Raw genomic sequence first — 20,434 nt, forward strand, 5'->3', positions numbered from 1 at the left:
ATAGGTGAATGTCAAAGTTCAGTTTGTTATCAATATTGACACCTAGTAGCTTGGTTTGGGAGGTGGTGGCTATGACTGTACTATTTAAGGAGTGTAACTGAAAAGAAGTTATGGGTACAGTTGACTTTGTTGGAAGAAAAAGCATTAGGTTGTCTTGTTTGGGTTCAATATAATGTTAGCTTTGTTTAGCCAAGTTTCTGCTGCCAAAAACGATTGTTGTGAGATATCCTGTAGTTGTGTGAGGGAGGATGCATTACATAAGAGGGTAGAGGCATCTGCATATTGGATAACTGATGTGAGAGGGATGGATTTATGCATTTGGTTAGTAAAAATGTTGAAGAGTAGGGGGCCTAGTATGGAACCTTGTGGGACTCCAATGTTAACAGGGAGTAGAGATGAGAGTTCCTGGTTTCACCTAACAGCTTGTTGCTGGTTGGTTAGGTAGCTGTGGAACCATACTAACGTAGAATTGCTGAGATTTAAGGTGGATAGCTGTGATAGTAGTTTCTGGTGTGAGAATGCGTCAAAGGCCTTGGAGAAGCCTAAGAAGATGGTGGAAACAAGTCTGTTCTGGTTTCTGTAGTAGTTTACAGTGTTGGGAAAACTGAGGAGGGCAGTTGTGGTACTGTCGTGGGGATAAAAACCATGTCGTGTATGGCAGAGAAGGCTATTGGATAAAAGATGAGTTAAGAACTGGATGTTAATGCATTTTTCAAGTATTTTAGATAGGGGTGAAAGGATGGCAATGAGTCTGTAGTTTGTGAGTTCTGTGGAGTTTCCGCCTTTATGCATGGGGGGTGATGTAGGGGATTTTCCAGAGTAGGGGGACATAGTTTTCAGTGATAGAGTGGTTGATGAGGATGGATATGGGTTTTGCAATGACCTCTGCAGCAAGCTTTAGAAATTCTGATGGCACACTGTCTGTGGCTAGTCTAGTGAGTTTGAGTGCTTTAAGAAATTTTCTTATGGTGTGAGTTGGAACAGGTGTAAAGGAGAAGGTATTTTCAAGATTACTATTGATGGCTGGGATACTGGGAAAATTATTTTGGTCATATTTGATAAGAGAGTAAATAGAATTTATGAAGAAGGAGTTGAACTGTGTTGCAATGTTGTCCTCTGAGAGGGATGTGGTGGGTGTAGGTGTAGGAGTGGAAGTGTTGCCAGGTTGAAGGAGTTTATTTATGGTGGACCAGACTTTCTGGGGGTTATTTTGGTGTTTTTGTTCTGTAGTGGTCTAGTATGCCTTTTTATCAGTTTTTATTTGGGATTTAGCTTTATTTCTAAGTTGTGTGTAGAGTTGTAGGTTGATATGGCTTCTCATAGTTAACCAGTGAACCCAGAGCTTATCCCTTTGCTTTAGGAGATCTTTTATATTATTAGTTAGCCATGGTGAATGGTGTTTTTTTTTATTCTACCAGATCTGTAAGGGGATAGGCTATTTAAGATCTCCAAGAAGGTAGTCCTAAAGTGCTGTACAGCAGTATCTAATTGTAGGGATTTTAGGGGAGACCAGTTTATTTGTTGTAATAATAAGTAAAATGTTTGGGCATTGAATTTCTTTTTTAAGAATAGCAGAATAGACAGCATAATTTTGAGATAACTTCCATCCCTTTGTCTCCTAGATAAAATTATTTATTATTTTACAACTATTACCCCCCAAAAAAATTCTCTCAGATTTGTTTGAGTTCATTTTTAAATTATGCATAGTTTTTCTCACTGATCTTGCCCATCATTTCCCTGGTTGTAAGAGAACACATAGTGACATTGTCTGTGTATGCCAATCCACCAAGGCATATGTCTGTTAATTTAGGAATACCCTTCCCTTAAGTACAGATGAGTAAAAAATTATGTCCTTTGATGTCCCCTAAAACCTAATCAAAGTCTACAAAGAGATACTCCTTCCAGCAATGTCTTGGCTATATCATTATCCAAATATATCATCATTCTTCAAGTTGCACATAATTGATTTACCTTTCTTCAAGCCTAATCTGATGAATTAAGACCCATCAAATCATAGAAACAGAATTAAATTCCTTAGTCAGAGTCAGCAAATCTTGTTCTTCCATTTCTTTATGGTCAATGAATCAGGACTTGATGAATTGTGACTCAGGATTTCATATCAACCTATAATCGTTGGCCATCCACATCATAGCCCATCATCCTGACATATCTGGTCAAACTACAAGTCCATCTAATTTTCATAAAGCATTATGCCCTACTTAAGTTTTTATTTTGAGAGATGTTTACCCCCATTCTTTCCTCATAATTTCAGTCATTACAAGCAAATAATACATTTCTAGGGAGGGAGATATATGACTACAACATTACTTACACGGATCGCCATTCGTCAAAAATAAAATCTAAAGCTGATGCATACATCTTCCATTTGTAGCAGGTAAAACTCAGTATCACATTTAATGAGCATAAGTTATAATGGTAGTAAATGAATTAACATTTAACCTCTTCTATTAATTTTTCAATCCTCAGTGTTTATTAAAGACAATAAAAAGCATTCCACTCTCCAACTTATGCATTCAAATTTCATATTATTGTAATGTCTTTAAGAACATAACTATAATGAAATGAATCAATACTTTCCTTGAAACTGTACCAGAGTTTATCATTTTCATTATAATCCCTCTAATACTAGAAGGTACAGACTACAGGTGAAATTCCTCTTTTTTTACATTAAGCTCAGATTCATCGGATGTTCCATATTTCCATATTACTGATACCTTTTCAAAAAATGTGTTCAAAACAGCTTCTCACCACAACTCCAAATTGTTTCCCTTTTGCTGCTTATCTTCATTATAAATATGTTTCAAGATTCAGAAATTACGTTTCTTGCACACATATACAAATAAACATTGTACATCTCAGAAAACAAACTGTATTTCCACTTAGCATACAGTCTACAGAAATTCAACACCAGATCATTTATTATTCTCCTATCATCCCATCGTTTTTACTTGCTTCCTTCTACAGCATCTTGTTTAATCATTATAATGTATTATTTTTTTTTTTCCTGAGTCAGCGATATCAGCTTCTAATGGATTGAGAACCAGTGCAGTTTTGTTGAAATCTGGATTGGGAATTTGTGCCATTTTGTTGAAATCAGTACATACCATTTTTAATAAGATAATACATATTTATTACATGTGTAGTCTTGACAAGTAAGGATGAGATACCAAAAGCTAGCTGGTACAGTCAGACTTGGAATATCACCCAGGCATTCTGGACACAAAAAAGTGAGCAACAGTATCTTTAGAAAATGACATCATCCTTCCTACCATTTAATATTGGTCAGGTATTTACACACTCCAAAAACAGTAGCTGAATATGTATCAGTGACTGCTGCTGTGCTCCTGGTGAGCATAGTGCCCATGCAAGTCCAACATGTAAAAAAAGCATAACATTTTATAGGGACAAGAATGAAAAGTTACATAAAGACCATTGGGTAACAGACTTTGACATGCATGATCCATCCTGTTTCAGAGAATAAATTTGCTCCACTGTGTGTCAAAGAAGTCTAAGCAAGTAACAAGACCCAAAAGACCAGGCAGAACTAGACAATGTTAGACTGCTCAAAGGTGTTTTGAGACCTTGCAATGCAGGCAGAGGTCCTTTTTGCCTACGGGTGGTTCTGTATTGTAAAGTACCACCCACCCTGCTAGCTATCATTATGCTTACAAACAGGATATTTGCAGCATTTTTTGTAAATATTAATTAATGAAAATTAATAATTTATTTATTTACATTGTTAATCAGAACTGTAGATTTGGGAAATGCCATTTTCAGAAGGGTAGGGTTTTTGGGGAGCATTTTGAAATTAAACATTTCCCCACCAAAACTGTAATATTGTTTTATCAATAGCTCTTTTTTGTCACTGCAGTATCTGTAAGAGTGTAACTGATTTAAATGGTCTCTGCCTTTCTTAAGGCACTCATTATTCAACTGTGTCTTGCAGAAACATATAACTAAGGATATTCTTACAAATACTTTTCACTTAGATTTTTAAATGTTCTTTAATTACAACAGTTTTAGAGAAAAGACCCAGACACTCCTACAGTTTAACTTATTTCTGCATACCATATGGTTCCAGTATATTTTAGGTACCAAAAACGTATCTCTATTTTATAAAACATTCATTTCCTTGCACTGGAATCAAAGGAAGTGAAAGCCCACCCACCTTTTTTAACTTAACTTCTCACACATTGGCAAAGGAATTTATTTCTATCTGCATGATGTACGAGAGACAGGGAAATATGTAGTTTTACCTGTCAGGTATGACCTGCAATCTTGCATAGGCACAGTCTTGCTGATGACAGAAGGTCAGAAGCTGCAATAAAAAAACTGAGGGGGGGGCACAAAGTGTTGGGAAACTCCTTTCCACTGCCTCTACTGCAGTTTCAGTGCACCTAATTCGTAGGGTTACCACCTGTAATTTTTTTCTTTATTTGGAGAGTTCTGACCTTGAAAGGGGGAAGCACAAAAAATGGCAAAGGTTTTGATGTTTTACAATAAAGTATTTTCTGATACAGCGGTGGTGGTGCTGCGATAGCATTGTCACCTCACAGTAAGACGTTGTCCTGTTCGATTCTCAGCTAGAGCTTCTTCTGTGTGGAGACATGCGTGAATGGGCGTACCTTCGTTGAAGGTTGTGCATCAGGGCCGGCAACTCGGCATGTAAAAAATCTTCTGCCAATCATTAGCGGACCGGAGTTCCGCTGTGGCGACCCCTAACCTGGAAAAGCCGAAAGGCACAACAACAACAATAAAGTATTTTCTGATTTTCTGTATATGTTATAGAAAGCTGTGATACTACATTTAAGCAGAGCTAGGGGTTCTACTGTCAGCTAGAAAGGCTGAAGAGCATACTACTAGAATTTCATTTTAGACATAGAAATTGACAGTAGAGAATGTTTATGCAAAGTGAGACATAAAATGGTAGTTAAAGTGCAGACATTTGGACAAAAAATACATTACTGAATTTCACATATAGAGGATCCTTCATGTGCTGTTTGGTCATTAAGGGCTCAGGCTGTAGGAAACCACTTCACAAGATTACAGTTGTTACCACAGACATGAGAATGAATTAAGAGGTTTGGTGCAGGTTCCTGCATGACTTTGTTGGGGTGGTTATATGGCAGAAGGAAAACACATAGGGACTGTTGGAAATTTTCACAGATGTGGCAGGAGGCACTGGTTTTGGGGGGCTATTTTAAGGTTTGATTGTTCAGTGAAGCATGGGCACTGGAGGCATGAAACAAGGGGGGTATGTATTGCAGAGCTGGACTTCTTCCAAGTGGTGGAAGCTTTAGAATTGTGTGATGAACAATGAGGACGAGATCACACAATAAAAGTATTGTACACAAGGTGAATAACCAGCTAGGGGGTAAGGATGGTATGGTAAGGTTGATGAGATACTTGACTTTACCTTGAAACTGACCAACTCAACATGTACCAAGTATAGAAAATGTTTTGGCTGATTGACTTTCTTATTTATTATGGGCTTGTTTCAGAAGGTTTTCACTAAATGCAGCACCAGTGCCAAAGCAGGTACTAGGCCAAATAGAGAATGTATAACACTCTGCTACATCCTGCCATCATATTATATGACAAAATGCACGATAAAGACATCAGGAGTTTTTAACAGGAATAATTATTTATTTTCTAATCCTACATTTGAAGAATAAAATGCTGTTCCGTGATTTAACACAGAATAAAAACATCAGAATTATAAGACACAATAAGGAAGGGGGCTAGTTATTATAATCACTACAGACTCGTCTAGCCTTATGTTTACCCTAATCAATAATGATGATCATGACTGCAGACTGACTAGAAATGAAATAAATATTGCTTATTCCAGAACTGATAACTTATTACATGATTTATTGATGCAGCACAGTACAACTAGTGTTATTTATAGATTCCATAAGGTCGACCATCCTATTCTTCCCAGTATCTTTAAGATCCCAAAAGGCTACAAGGATGTTTTTAGCCCCTTACTATGCCCTATTGTTGCAGCAGGGGGATCCAAAATACATTCATTAGCAGTTTATGTTGATACGTGTTAAACCTTTTTATAATAAATTTTCATACTATCTTAAGGGCGCATGAAACTTTTTTGGGTAGCATCAGAGATGACTATATAGATCTAATTGGTTGTAAGTTGCTGTTGACATGGTTGTTTAATTTTCTGGTATCCTTCTTGAGGATGGATTTTGTTTGTTTAAAGAAGGGGTGACTGAATAAGGTTTTCTCACAAATTCAGAAACCAATATTCTTATCTTCATGAAACGTATTCTATTTATAATAATTTTATCTTTTTTTGAGCATGAATTTTTTAAACAGGTTAGTAGAGTGGCTATATGGGCTGCTTGTCTCCCATTTACTCTAATTTGATTAAGTGAATCTGTGAGCGATGCTTTGTATGAAATCATGTTTTTTCTACAAGTTTTAATGCATATTTTAAATATCTGGATGATATCTTCATTTCACTTATACATATTCTACAGTAGGTATTCACCATCTTGATATTTGTATTAGTAAAAAATAATACACAAGCATGTTTTACTTCCAGCATTAGGCACATTGCCTGTTGTCTATTTACACTTCCAAAGATGCCAGAGAAATAAACAGAAATTCAGTCTCATTAACTGACAGATGATGTGGCTAGGATGGATTGTGTCAAATGACAACAGGCTTTCAGCAAAATTAAATTCCTTTGTTATGTTTCAGGAAAGAGGTTATCTAGATAATTTCCTAAATGAAGTTAAAGATGAAATTTTAGAGGGTAGTAAAACTAAATTCACCCCAGTTTTGAGTAAAGGGTTGGATCACACTGTTGTTAGTTGAACAGATAGAAGTGATTTTCAAAGAACTATGATTTTAAAACTTAGCATAAACACTAATATGGTTCAAGCATTTTTAAGCAGAATTCTAAAAATGTTAACTGTTTTACAGAGGTTAAGAACATTTTAGGAGATGGCCCCTGTTTTACCTTCAAAAGATATTTAAACATAAAAGAGAAACTCGAGGTTGATACAATGCAGGAGTTAAGATACACTGAAATACAAAAGAAGCACTTATAAATGTGGTGCCTGCCCTCAATGTAAATTTATTCATGAAGGCGACCACTTGATCCTTAATACATGTACAAATTTTGTTACAGTTAGACATTACGTCAACTGTGTATCTAAGGGTCTTTGAGAGTTTTGCCATCCATACTATGCAGAAAAGATGGAAAGGTCTTTATGGAGAAGAATGTACAAGCAAAACTATGATGTCTCTAAGTACAGTGATAAAAATGCTCTCTTGAAGCACACACTCACATGTAAAGACTACAAAAAAATTCCTAGCAGAGGTCCATGGAGAACAAATTAGAATATTGTAAACTGGTCTGTTAGATTAAATTCTAGTAAACTATGTGGTTTAAATGACAATATTTCACTTAAGAGTTTGTTAAAACTATCTGAGACCAAGTTACGTTTTGGGGAAGGCACATAGTATTATCTTTTTGTGTATTTACCTATTTATTAATGTACTTATTCACCTAATTTTACTATTTTTATATATTGTCATTCTGTTTCATATATTTACATTTTTTTATATTCTTTCAATTATTACTTATTTTCATAACATTTTCTCTGGCCAGTAGTATCTAACATCTCATGTGTTAAACAGCACTTGTTATTTAAAATGTTTTACTTCCTGGTTCATGAATCTGAACATGTGACTAACATGAAACAGTATTTATTTAGTCCATTAGTAACTGTTTTTCAGATCTGATGAAGTCTATTTCATATTGGATGAAAGTGCCCAACTTTGTGATTTATAATAACATTTTACTGGATTCCTGATACTTTGTGGCACCTATGCTTCTTATTTTGGGCCATAGGGGTGAGTGAGAAAGGTGGTTATTGATTAATTCCTTCAACTCATACTCAAGGGTAATGTGCACCAAGGGAATACAATACTTTATAAAATTAGGATCTCATATGAGGACGGAAAGCTACCTGGCTCATTCTGACTGTACAGAGCAGAGCCAACATTAGTGTTATGAATGATTTGGTTTGGAGTCCAGGTAATGCTATTGTTTATCATCCCTAAACTGGCTTCATAAAGTGATAGGCTGGGTCATTCTAAGTGTGTATCATATTTAAGGACTGGGAGAGATATTTCCCAGTGGGAGAGAATAAAAGGTATCCCACAATGCCTACGATTCTCAAACATTGTGAAAAGCCATTACAAAAGTCTGTGCAAGTGAATATGAGATTTCACTACTCAATGATTGCTTTTTAACAGTATTTATGGAGCATTCAAGTAGTCAGAGTTGGTGCAACCCAATAAGAAAAAGATCAGCCAATAGCTACCATGAGAAAATGTCTGTTTGTCAGATAAAGTAGATTGTTTTCATATTTTAAGGCCCAAGACAGATCAAGAAGGGAAAAGCCAATGGACATGTCTTCATCCTCCTGCAGGCTACACTGGGACATTGTAGAGGTACTGTACTTCTATCAGGCACAGAAAAGCAATCAACTAGGCACCTTCTTTTGCCTCCAATTATTCCAGGAGGGGAAACAGTTAAACAATATTCAGTGAGGACTGTATTTTGGAAGGTGGTGGAGTTGTGTAGATTAGATGGGATGAGGTACACACCACACTCTTTCCAGATATGGTAGCATCTTATGCTCATTAGATGGAGGCATACAGAAGGCGATTAAGCAACTGTGTAAATGGAAACCCAATACCTATAAGAGCATATGTTCTGAGAATTTTACTTTAACTATTTTTCTTTGTTTTACAGCTGAAAGAGTACTAAGTCAAAGTTTTGTTGTATAATGGTTATAACATTTTCTTTACATGCAGATGGTCCTGGATTCAAACCCCAGATGATACATTAGTTAGGGTCCAGTGGTTTAATGCATAAGGCACTGGCATCCTAAGTCAGGAATTGTGGGTTTGAGTCCAATCTGGGATGATATAATCTTGATACAAGTACAGCTTTTTGGGGGTAGGTTTTGGCATAATGGTTACGGTCTTAACCATATAGGCACAATATACAGGGTTTTATTCTGATCTAGGGTTATTGCCTAGGCTTAAAATGGCCCTTCAGGGTAGTTAGCCTAGTATTCTGCCATGAACCTATCACTGTTAATCATTGGCCATTCACGTTTGAAGATTGCAATGTAGGCTGCTACATGAAGAAGCAGCTAGAGTAGAAATCTGAAAACAATGTCTGCACAATATTCAATGGCTTGATGTCTCATGCACAAAGTGGTCTCAGCTTAGGCAGGTGCTGTAACAAGCCAGTAAGGTAGGTAGGGGTTCACCAGCCATTTTGCTGCATCTAAGGAAAATTATACAAGGCAGAAAATGATCAGAGATTTGTTTGGAATGAAATTTATCAAGACATGCTGGCCAAGAGATAACATATCCTGATTTGAAGTACTACAGAGACTGAAGGGGGCAGGTCCATTTGGGCAGTGGAGAGAATGTGCCACAGGACTAACAATTCAGTGGGCCAAGTGTTGGAGGGTATAGGGGCCTTTATATACCCCATCCTCACACTAAGGTTAAGTTGTCAAACATGTAAGAGAGGGATGGGATTTGCCTGACATTGGAAAGGCTGTGTTTTTTATTCTGACATGGAGCAAGCTTATCTAGGTCAGGCTTAGGTTACCATAGCTCAGAGATGTTTTGGCTGGACAAGTGACAAAAGGGGGAAAAGTTAGTGAGGCTAAAGTTAAGGAGGGAGGTTATAGGACTTACAAGCTAAGCCTTCCACAGAGTTAGTGGCCCTAAATGGTGAAGATGCCTGGGTACTGTAGAGACCAGCACTTCTTGATGGCAGATTGTAAGGTGGCCCAAGGAAGAAATCGGTTATACTTAAACTGTCAGAATTATGTGAATATTGAAGGGCAAGATATTGACAGTGCTACCTGCTCTGTAGCACTTTGGTGATATATACACACATGATAATGGCCTCAATGAATTTCATGTCTTGCACACATCTCCTGGAATAACTGGCTTTCAATTAGTTGAATTAGGAGAATTAACAAACACATGATTGTCATCATTTAATCTTCTGTATGTGTCTTTATTTAATGGCTTATGTTGGCATAGCTATTACACAAGAAGTCATATAAATAAAATTGGAAGTCTGCTGCAATGGCTACAGGCATGACAGCTGTAGAGCTGGTAGATTTGAACTGTAACAACAAGAACAGGTAAGCGAATGGGTGAGGTTAAAGTAAGGAAATTCATTTACTAACGAGTATGTGGGAGAGCTGTAACTAATCTCAAACAAAGAAACATATTAAAAAGGATGTCAAGCTATAGGCTTGAGCTTTAGCTGTTGCAGCTTCTAAATACAGTTCATAGGCACCATGGATCTGTTTCAGTGGTACTGTTAACATGTAGCCCTTTGAAAAAAATACGACTTACTGGCTTACTTATTTATTCTGTACTGACAAACAAAATGTTTAGATGTAGCAGTCAGATGGGGCACATGGTAATATCTCAAAAGAAGTAAATGTTGAAAGACACAGTATTGAAACCTAAATGTTAAAGACAGAAATACTGACAAATAGGGAGAAACAGAATGTGCACTGTGTGTGTGGTTGTGGTACAGCGAATTTCGGGGAACTTGCCTTTCCCCATTGTGGTCTGATCTCGAAGTCAGTATATATAAGGGGGGGGGGTGCAGTAGGAGGTTGTCCCCCTGCAAAAAAGCTTTTTTTTGGATTCAGCATTTTGACTGTTGGTGTTATGGCACTCAACATTCAGAATATTTTATCTGAAGACATGAATCCCAGTCATACCAGCAATCCTATTATAGACTACATCTCAGGGTTCATTTGAGAAAAAAAAACTTCAAGGGAGCAAGAAGTCAGGACTGTTGCTTAGCAAATTTTACTTAAAAAAGGCAATATCTAAAAATGTGTTTACTGACTGCACATGGATTTAGTGCTGTAAGTCAATGTTCTTATGCGAGTAATCACCTCCCAGTTAATGCACCTCTTTACAGTCTTCATTGTGCAACTTGATATCTAACCTCTCTCTATTTTTAAAGCCCACCTTCATTAGTTAGTCGGATCCCTGTATGTCATCTTAGTACACTCTTATACCGTCTGTCTGCTTTAACCCATCTCACACAACACACACACACACACACACACACACACACACACACACACACACACACACATGCACGAGCACGCATACACACACACACACATTGTGGGTATGTTTTACATATTCACCTGAGGTGAATTTCTTCCATTTTTTTTTTTGGGGGGGGGGGGGCTGTATTCCTGTACTCTGTTCCACTCAGAGGATTATGTGTATGTAGAGTCTCATATAAATGAGTACTGAAAACTTCACCCTGCCCCATTATGTCCCAATATGTGTTGTGATGCAGCCCCTGTTTGAACTATCCCCTGTTCTGAACCTTCAGTATTATACGTACCTTCAGAGGTAAACACTCCAGTACAGTACAAGGGCATCTAACGATGTACCACTAGCATCACACACTGCAGACTTAGATCTGTTGTTTTCTAGTGAGGAATGCACCAGCTTATGTGCACCATTCTATTAAACCAGTGAAGGCAGATCATTCAGGCTCTTTTTTCTCTGTACAGTATCATACCCTCATCCATCAACAAATACACGGATCCATGGTCTTTCTGTGCACCATATGCTTTAACCTGTACTTCTTTTTGTAATGATTTTCAACACCCATCCCATGACTAACTCCAATCTGTGGGTCTCCTTCACCTTCTATCCTATTCATAATAGCTTGACTGTTTAAGCTAGCTTAGCTAAAGAAATGTTGATGACTTTCTGAATTGTCATAACTTTCACAGCACATATGCAAAATCAAAAATATATTATATCTATACATATTTCTGCTATGGAAATTATTTTTTCTTAGCTGTGAGTTACTCAGCCAATTGCTAGTTGCATGTTGTGTAGCAATATGTCAGATGTGCACCATTACTTAAAAATGATAGGAAGCTGTTACTTCTCTGTACGGCTTACTCACTTAATAAAAATTAAAGGTTATAGCCAGCTATCCAGCTGTTACAACGTGATTTGAAACAACATGCATAAATGCTTTCAGCAAAGCAATCAAAGGATTAAAATTCCTTACGAGAAAAACTGTTGCAGCATTATGAACTGAAAGCAACAGGTATGCAAATGGGCTACACACAAGCAAACTGCATTTTCCAACTCACAAACATGAAATGCAATGTGTTCAAGGAAACATATGTCAGCACCTTAACGCTCAAATATACTTAAATATCTGCAGGACACACCATCTTACGTTTCAGCTGTGATGTTCTGCTAAGGAATAAAAAAAAAAGAATGAACAAGATGGAGAGCTTAAGCAGGTAAAGTCCAACACAAGAAGAAGACAAACTGAGTAAAAAAATTAGGTGAAATGGGGAACTACTGACCAGTAAAGAATAATAAAAAGATGAGTCAGTCTTTTTAATAATTTAAAATACTATTTCTCTGCACAGGAGACCACCACATTTTATAAACTCCAATAGTGAGTTGTTTTGGCATTGGAAAACAGAATCCACCATGTTATTTCTGTGACTAAAAAAAACAAAAATTTAAACAGCACAAATTCACAACTCCTTACAAATGAAAAGCAATACATCTACTACTCTTTGGGGACTTGTACAGCTTTTGTTCTTCGGTTTTCTCTCGTTGTGGCATCTATGAGTAAAATAGCAAATCTTGAATATAGTAGATGCTCTCTCTTCAATAAATCTTGCCCTGTACCACTGTGAAACACTGGCCTTCTTTATGCCTTCTTTGGACTCACCCTCCATCATGCCTGGCAGAAGTACTGACTGTGAAATATCTTTTGTGTTTTCAATCCTAATATTATGCATTCCAGAGTGACCTTCAGAAGGAAAGGAGGTGCTATCCATTTGTGTAACAGGAAAAGTAGTTTTTGTCACACACTTATCACAAAGAAGCAGTAAAACTTCAATTTTGGTCTCTCTGTTATCCTCTAGCAAGTTACATATGGCATACACAAAAAAGCAGCCTGCATTACTGGGTAGTGGTATAACCATTGGAGAGGTCTACCTCTGATCCTGACTGAGCAGTGCCTCGTGAACAAATGTAAAATAAAATAAATAAAATAAAATAACAAAGACCACCATTAATGTGGTATTTACAACAAGAAAACCTCCTAAAGCACTCTGTTAGACTGATCCACGTTAGTTGTATGAATGACAGGAGATTGTATTTTGCTTGAATCTGAAAAAATAAATCCCAAGCAGAATCTGAACTCATATTTTTACATGAGTAAAGACCTTCAAACCCTCCACCATGCAAAGGGCTTTGTCCCTGCACCCCTTAGCTAACAGTACAAGCTCTGAGGTCACTACATCTTGGAAAATGGGGAATTTCCTCAGCAGGATTCTTATTCAAAGAGTGCAATTTGACAATCTATGGCATTTGTACTATGACATACGTATCAGCTATACATTACTTTCAGACTATCTGGAAACCACTTATGAATATATGATATTATAACAACTGTTAGTATACTTGAATTGGCAGTTTTCAGTATTTTCTCAATGAACTGTATAGAAAATAATGAAAAGAAGAATTAGTTAGCCAGAAAAGATTTGACCCACAGCACAAGATCAACTCACATTCCTGTGTAAATGCAAGGCATTTTCGTTTAGGTTCATACGTACTAGACTAGCTGCCCTTGCTTACGTGGGCTTTAATGTTTTAACTCTGAGCAGTAATATATAAGTATTACCAAATACTGGGCACCTGTACTCTGCATCCCACTTCTCAAACCCAGACACTCCACTAAACAAGCAAAACAGAATATATTGTTTTATACAGGCTCATTAAATCTAGCAATAGAATCAGATATGATAGCCCAGGTATTACCAAGATACTTGTTTTTGATGAACTCAAAGAAAACAGATTATAAGGATGCAGAACACACATAAGATAATCTTCCAACAACTGAAAGGTTTACAAGCTGAAGTGGCTTAATTATACACCTCTTCAAACAAAAGGCAAAATCCTACATAGTATATTGATTTTATTAATACTGAAATTAGGTATAAGGCAAAGGGGTAATTTATGTGTCTGAGAAAATTTATTCTTAGAGCTTTTGCTGCACTGTTGACATTGACAGACAAAAATAATGAGTCCCCTAAATGTTTATAATCAGAAAATATTGAATGATTTCAAAAAAAAAAAAAACGTTTACGTCAGCAAAAATTGGTTACTGTATTTGACAACCGACAGACTTAAATTGCTCCTCCCAAAAATGACCACCTTCAAAGTTAGCCTATGCTGGGGTACAATTAAATTACTTTTTACTCTACAATATTATTGAAAAACTGATAAATCTGTCTTTCTCTCTTTAACTGAAGTAGAACCTGGAATGGAAATCCAAGATACTATGTTTACAAAATCAAGTCTGTTGCTCCAGTCAAAACCATGCATTGAGTAAGATAAGATCTTTTCATCTATGAACACTGAAGTGCCTTGTTTCAAGAATATTCTAAGGAAGAGCAAGGAATGTATTTTGTAATGGAAATTAATATGATTTAGTGCACAGATGTTTTCCTAAAGCCCAATTTCAGAGCAATTTCAGTTATTCCTTATCTTTTCTTCCATGGTTAAGTGAATAAGGTATTATCACTTGAAAGAGAAAGTTATGGGTTGACTTCACTCTCCAAGACAAACGTACGCTATAAACAGTCTCTCTCAAGAACACTCTTAGTGAATCTGTAGTTAGGGTGCAAAACAATGCAAATGAGGCACTAAACCATGGTCCTTTCTGTCTTCTGTTGATGCTTTTAATTGACTGAGAATATTACACAATCCAGAGTGCCCTTCAGAAGTACAGGTTTTGTGTAAGAAGAAAACTATTTTTTGTCACACACTTAACACAAAGCAGTAGTAAAACTTCACTTTTGGTCAGTCTGTACCAAACTTCTGAGATGTTATCCTCTAGTTATAAGTAATACTAAGTAAAAGCACCTTTCCTTCCCAAAAACTTCCTTAGTGTCCCCAATAGTAGACAAGTTAACTGCCTGCCACTATATAAAAATGTGCAGCATGACTTCAGTTAAGATTTGTCAAACTACTGCAAGTGTTTCAGTACATGTAAAATGTGTCAGTGAGCAATATGAAAGAAAAGTGCAGTATGAAAACAAATATTTCTTATCTTTCTTAGTACCTTGATCACAGTGAAACTGTCACATTTGATTGTAAAAATCTTTCACATCTCAAGCATTTACAACAGGGTTTGATGTTAGGTTTGGTTTGCTTGGTATTACTTCTGTGAGTGTAAAAAAGGCATGCAGTATTTTCCCTTTCCTAAAGACACTGCTGGACAGACTGGATGGGCCAGTCAGTCTTTTCCTGTGAAGATTATGCTTGTTTTCATCAATAAAGTCTACTAGCAATAATCAGTAAAGGGCAAGAAAGGTACATGACAAATACATATCCGGCACCTGCAGCCTTGCACCAGGACATGACTTATTTGATAAACAGGTGGTACACTGATCCACATGAGGCTCTTTCAAATGTGATCACAAGAAAGAAAATGAGGTAAACTGTACATAAGTATTCACTCAGTAACTATGATGATATAATCACAAGGCAAGTTACACAATGCATTCTGTAACAAACACATTATTTGGTGGAAAAACAAAAGAACACATTCTGATGGGGAAATGGGTGATGTTCTTCTATTGGTATGGTTTATATTTTTAGTGTATTTTCAGAGTAAATTGATCACAAAAGTGGAATGTTTGCCTTATTTTGCTAACAATTTAATGTGGGTTTTGCTATATTTTGAGTGTCTGCATGTTGATGTGTCATCATGAACGTTCTGTATTTTGCTATCTGTATTATAAGTGCTAACATATGTGTACATATAGTCGCAAAATTAGCAGGTGTGTGGGTAGCACAGTTCCCCTCATGGGGGATGTAGGGAATGAAGGCTCCTATAAAAACACTTTGCTGCTTTAACAGTGGGTTTTGAATTCCACTTATTTGCCTGTTTTTCTCATGTTAATGTTCACACTTTTCAGGGCTGAATACTAGCTTGCAGCCATGCCTACCACGTACTTCACAGTGGGCTGAACTGTAGTGCACACTGAACCCCACAGCAAATACATGTACTTAACAAAGGATCAATGAACCACTTACTATAAAACTGTAGCATAAACTACCACAATATTTAATATGGACAATACAATATACCTCCCATTGGACATAGAACAGTTCTTTCTATCTATGTATTAAGTAAAAATACTATGTCCATTTCTAAACTCAAGTAAAAGCTGGATAAAGCTAAAGTTTTAGATTTTGCCTCAGCAATTTAGGAGAACAAACCCTTCAAAAAAGTTTTAGAGTCTGCAAAATACAAACTGAAGCTAATTAAATAGAGGTAATGGACACCAAAAGAACACCATCAGTTGTTGAACCAGAGGATCCATTTCTCAGGAAGCCTTGAAGAGCTTCATATGGATGATTGTCTTCTCAGGTTTAGTCAGGTTTTTGGCAATTAAAGTTTTCTTTTTATAAGTTACACAACTTCATTTTAGGTGAATTTGTTAATAATAATAGTTTAACAGTGCTGTGTATGGAACAACTGTAGAAATGTAAAGAATGATGTTTGCAGAAATATATAGTTAGTGATGTCATGAGAGTGGTGCTGGTACACCTAAAGAACTGTGTTGATACTAAAAATTAAAGAAATCAACACATTTGATTCTGAACTCATCTCCACATACACCATCAGGAAATACTTTCTCAAACTGAAGCCAACTACACATGCTCCAGACAATCTTCCAACTCAGTAAAATTAAATTTGCAGCAGACACCCTGGCTTACCCAATCTCCATCCTAATAAAATGCTCCACCACAGAAAGCTACATCATGTAAATATGGGAAAAAATCTTATATCCTGCCCCTACATAAAGGTGGTTACTCTACTGATGCCTCCAGTTACACGCCAATAGCCATTCTGTCTCCTGCATCCAAAGTCTTAGAAAAACTAAAATTAGTTCAATCCCAGCTACTTAAATATGTTACCACAAACAATTTACTAGGCCCCACACAACATTATTTATGGCCTTACCATAACATTACAACAGCTTTATTCAACTTTGCTACCACTATCAACAGTTAACAGAAATGAAGGAAACTTGGTAGCAGTACATTTCTCTGATTTGTCAACAACTTTTGGCACTGTGTCTCACCAAAAACTACTCTACAAACTTCCCTCCTAAGGACTACAACACTCATCTCTCACCAGGTTCAACAGCTACTTCAGTGATAGACTTCAAGCTATAAAATGAGAAAATTACATCTTTCCATTTTCTCACTTCACACAGACGTGCCTTAAGGATCTATTCTTGGTTCCTTGCTACTCAATGCTTTCATAAATGACTTGCATACTGCAAGTAAACATGCTACCATTATTCAGTATGATGCTGATTCCATACTCATCTTCACCACCAAAAACCTATAACAACTTTAAAGACAAACACAGGAATCCTTCCTCTCCATTGAAATATGGCTCAATGACTCTGAATTACTATTAAACCCTAATCATCATCGTCTTCATCCCCCCTTGTTACTATTTTTCTATATGAGTTTGGGGTGTCTTGTCAAGTAATGTCATCTCTCTCTGTTCAATGCCACTCTCCTGACTTCTTCAATACTCATGTCTGACTGTTGCAGGTCTTCTATCACACAATCCATCCGCCTCTTTACTGAACACCCTAGTTTCCTCTTGCCTTCTTCCTATGTGCCCCAAATCTTCTTCACCAGTGCTTTTCTGCACATGTCCAAAACACTTTAATCTCTTCTCATTGGACTTTTCTGCAACTGGACTTTGGCTTTTGCCCCTATGTCCTCATTTCTTTTCCTGTCCCACAGTGTGCATCCTAGCAGCCATCTTAAGTACTTCATTTCCATCACCTCTAGCTTCCTCAACTGCTCTGCCTTTACTGCCAGGCTTCTGTACCATACAGTAATACTGGTCACACCACTGTTTTGTACATCTTACTTTTCAGCATCTTTGACATTCTTCTGTCATATACTACACCTGACATTCTGTGCCATTTGGCTGTAGCCACTCTGATTCTAGCTTTGACTTCCTTATTCAGACTTCCTTTCTCCTCAACCACCCCTCCCAGATACTTGAAGCTGTTAACCAGTTCCACTAGTTTCCCTTCTATCTCAATGCTCAGCTTCTTCTGATTTCCTCCACATCTGTACTCAGTTTCATCCCATACGCTTCAGTTTTGCATTCCATTCTGCTTATCCTGTGCTGAAGCTCTTGTTCAAAGTCTGCCTATAATGCCACATCATCTGCATTGACCAACTTTGTTGATCTGTCTCCTTCAACCTGTTTGTTAATGTAGTCCATCTCCATTATGAACACTATTAGGCTCTAAGCTGAACCCCGATGCATACCCAGTCCCACTGGGAACCCCTCTGTAAGGCTGAACACTGTTCATACTTGAATCATAGGATCCTCGTACACAACTTGTAGTAATTCTACCAATGTTTCTGGGACTTAAAACCACTGCATGACTGCCCAAATCAGCTTTCTTGGGATCCTGTCATATGCTTTCTCTAAATCTATGAATGCCCAGTTGGACTCTTTCCTCATCCCTAGCTTCTTCTTGACACTATTTGTCTCACTACAAACGTCAGGTTAGTTTTGCTGCATCCTGATCTGAATCCAATCTGCACATCTCACATTTTATTTTCTGCTACTCTGCATATTTGTTTATGATTCACACTCTCCAGAACATTCATGCAGTGTGGACAGGAGTTTGATACCTCTGTATTGCCCATAGTTGTGAATTTCCTCTTTATTCTTGAACACTGGTAGTAGTATGCTTATTTTAGAGTCATAGGTTCATAGGTTCATAGGTAGGTACTACGCTATCGGCCCTAGGGTCCATACAAGCCTGGCCAAAAAATGTACCCTGGCTTTTGCCACCCAAGAAAATTATTTTCCTGTGCCCCTGTCGAGCAGTCACAGAAGTGATCCCCGGGGTGAACACCTCCTATATGCTGTTTCTACATTTATCAACCTGAAAGCTATCCAAATAATCATGCTAGGAAAAATGCTACAAAAAATTATTAAATTCACTGCTGTCGTGCCTTACAGACCCCATCAATGCATGGCACTAAAACAGATAAATTGGTAAGAATTGCCTCACTGTCGAATATTCACACAACTAAATCTGTTCACTGTCTAATTTTCCAACCTGAAAATACCAAATACTAAAAATTATTATCCACCCTTCCTCCTCATGTGGATTCTTCACTATACTGGCAAATTCTTACTGCACCTAATTAAATAAAACAATACTGCAAAAAAAAAAAACACAAAAGCAATACTGCCCCAGAAACAGCCTACGATGAGAAAAGAAGAGGAGCCCACCCAAGAAGAAGAAAGAACAGCACTAAGGAAGATGAAGTCAGGGAAAGCAGCAGGCTCAGATTAGATCATAGCAGATATGATAAAGATGCTGGGTGAGATTGGGGAGAAATGGCTCCTGAGGGTACTAATAGCAAAGAGAAAGGCGTATCCCAGATCACTGGAGAATAAGCATACTTGTGCCAGTGTACAAGAATAAAGGGGACATCCACATCTGTGGGCAGTACAGAGGCATCAAACTTCTATCTCATTGCATGAAAGTTCTGGAGAGAGTGATTGATAAAGGGATATGCAGAATAGTAGAATGTAAGATGGGAGATGAGCAGTTTTGATTCAGATCAGATGCAACACAATTGACCCAATGTTTGCATTGAGACAGATATTTGAGAAGAAGCAAGAGATAAGGAGAGAGTCCAACTGGGCAATCCTAGACTTGGAGAATGCATATGACAAGTTCCCAAGAAAGCTGATCTGGGCAGTAAGTACTGCGGTGGTTTGAAGTCCCAGAAACATTGGTAGAAATACTGCAGGCTATGTACAAGGACCCAATGGTTCAAGTACAAACAGTGTTCGGGCTCACAGAGAGGTTCCCAGTGGGAGTGGGTGTACATAAGGCTTCAGGTCTGAGCCCACTGCTGTTCATACTGGTGATGGACTACATTAGCAAACAGGTTGGAGGCGAGGGATCAACAAAGCTGCTGTATGCAGATGATGTGGCAGTACAGGTAGACTCTGTGTTAGAACTTCAGCAAAGGATAGGAGAATGGAATGAAAATCTGAAGGCACATGGGATGAAACTATGGATTTTTTCCCTTGGAAAAAAAATCGCTGTTCTAAGCATTCGAGATTGTAACCTTTTGCTTACATGGGTTCGACAAATCATCGTTCACTTTATTTATATATATATATATATATATATATATATATATATATATATATATATATACACATACATAT

General features: G+C 37.3%; 1 protein-coding gene across 1 annotated transcript in view; it reads right to left on the bottom strand.

The window, feature by feature from the left end:
• Positions 1-20,434, bottom strand: part of LOC122810344 (WT1 interacting protein) — a 1,063,629-nt gene that overhangs the window by 16,604 nt on the left and 1,026,591 nt on the right. The window lies entirely within an intron of this gene.

This window comes from Protopterus annectens, chromosome 8.part1 (assembly GCF_019279795.1).
Source record: "Protopterus annectens isolate FY-2018-M chromosome 8.part1, PAN1.0, whole genome shotgun sequence".
NCBI lineage: Eukaryota > Metazoa > Chordata > Ceratodontiformes > Protopteridae > Protopterus > Protopterus annectens.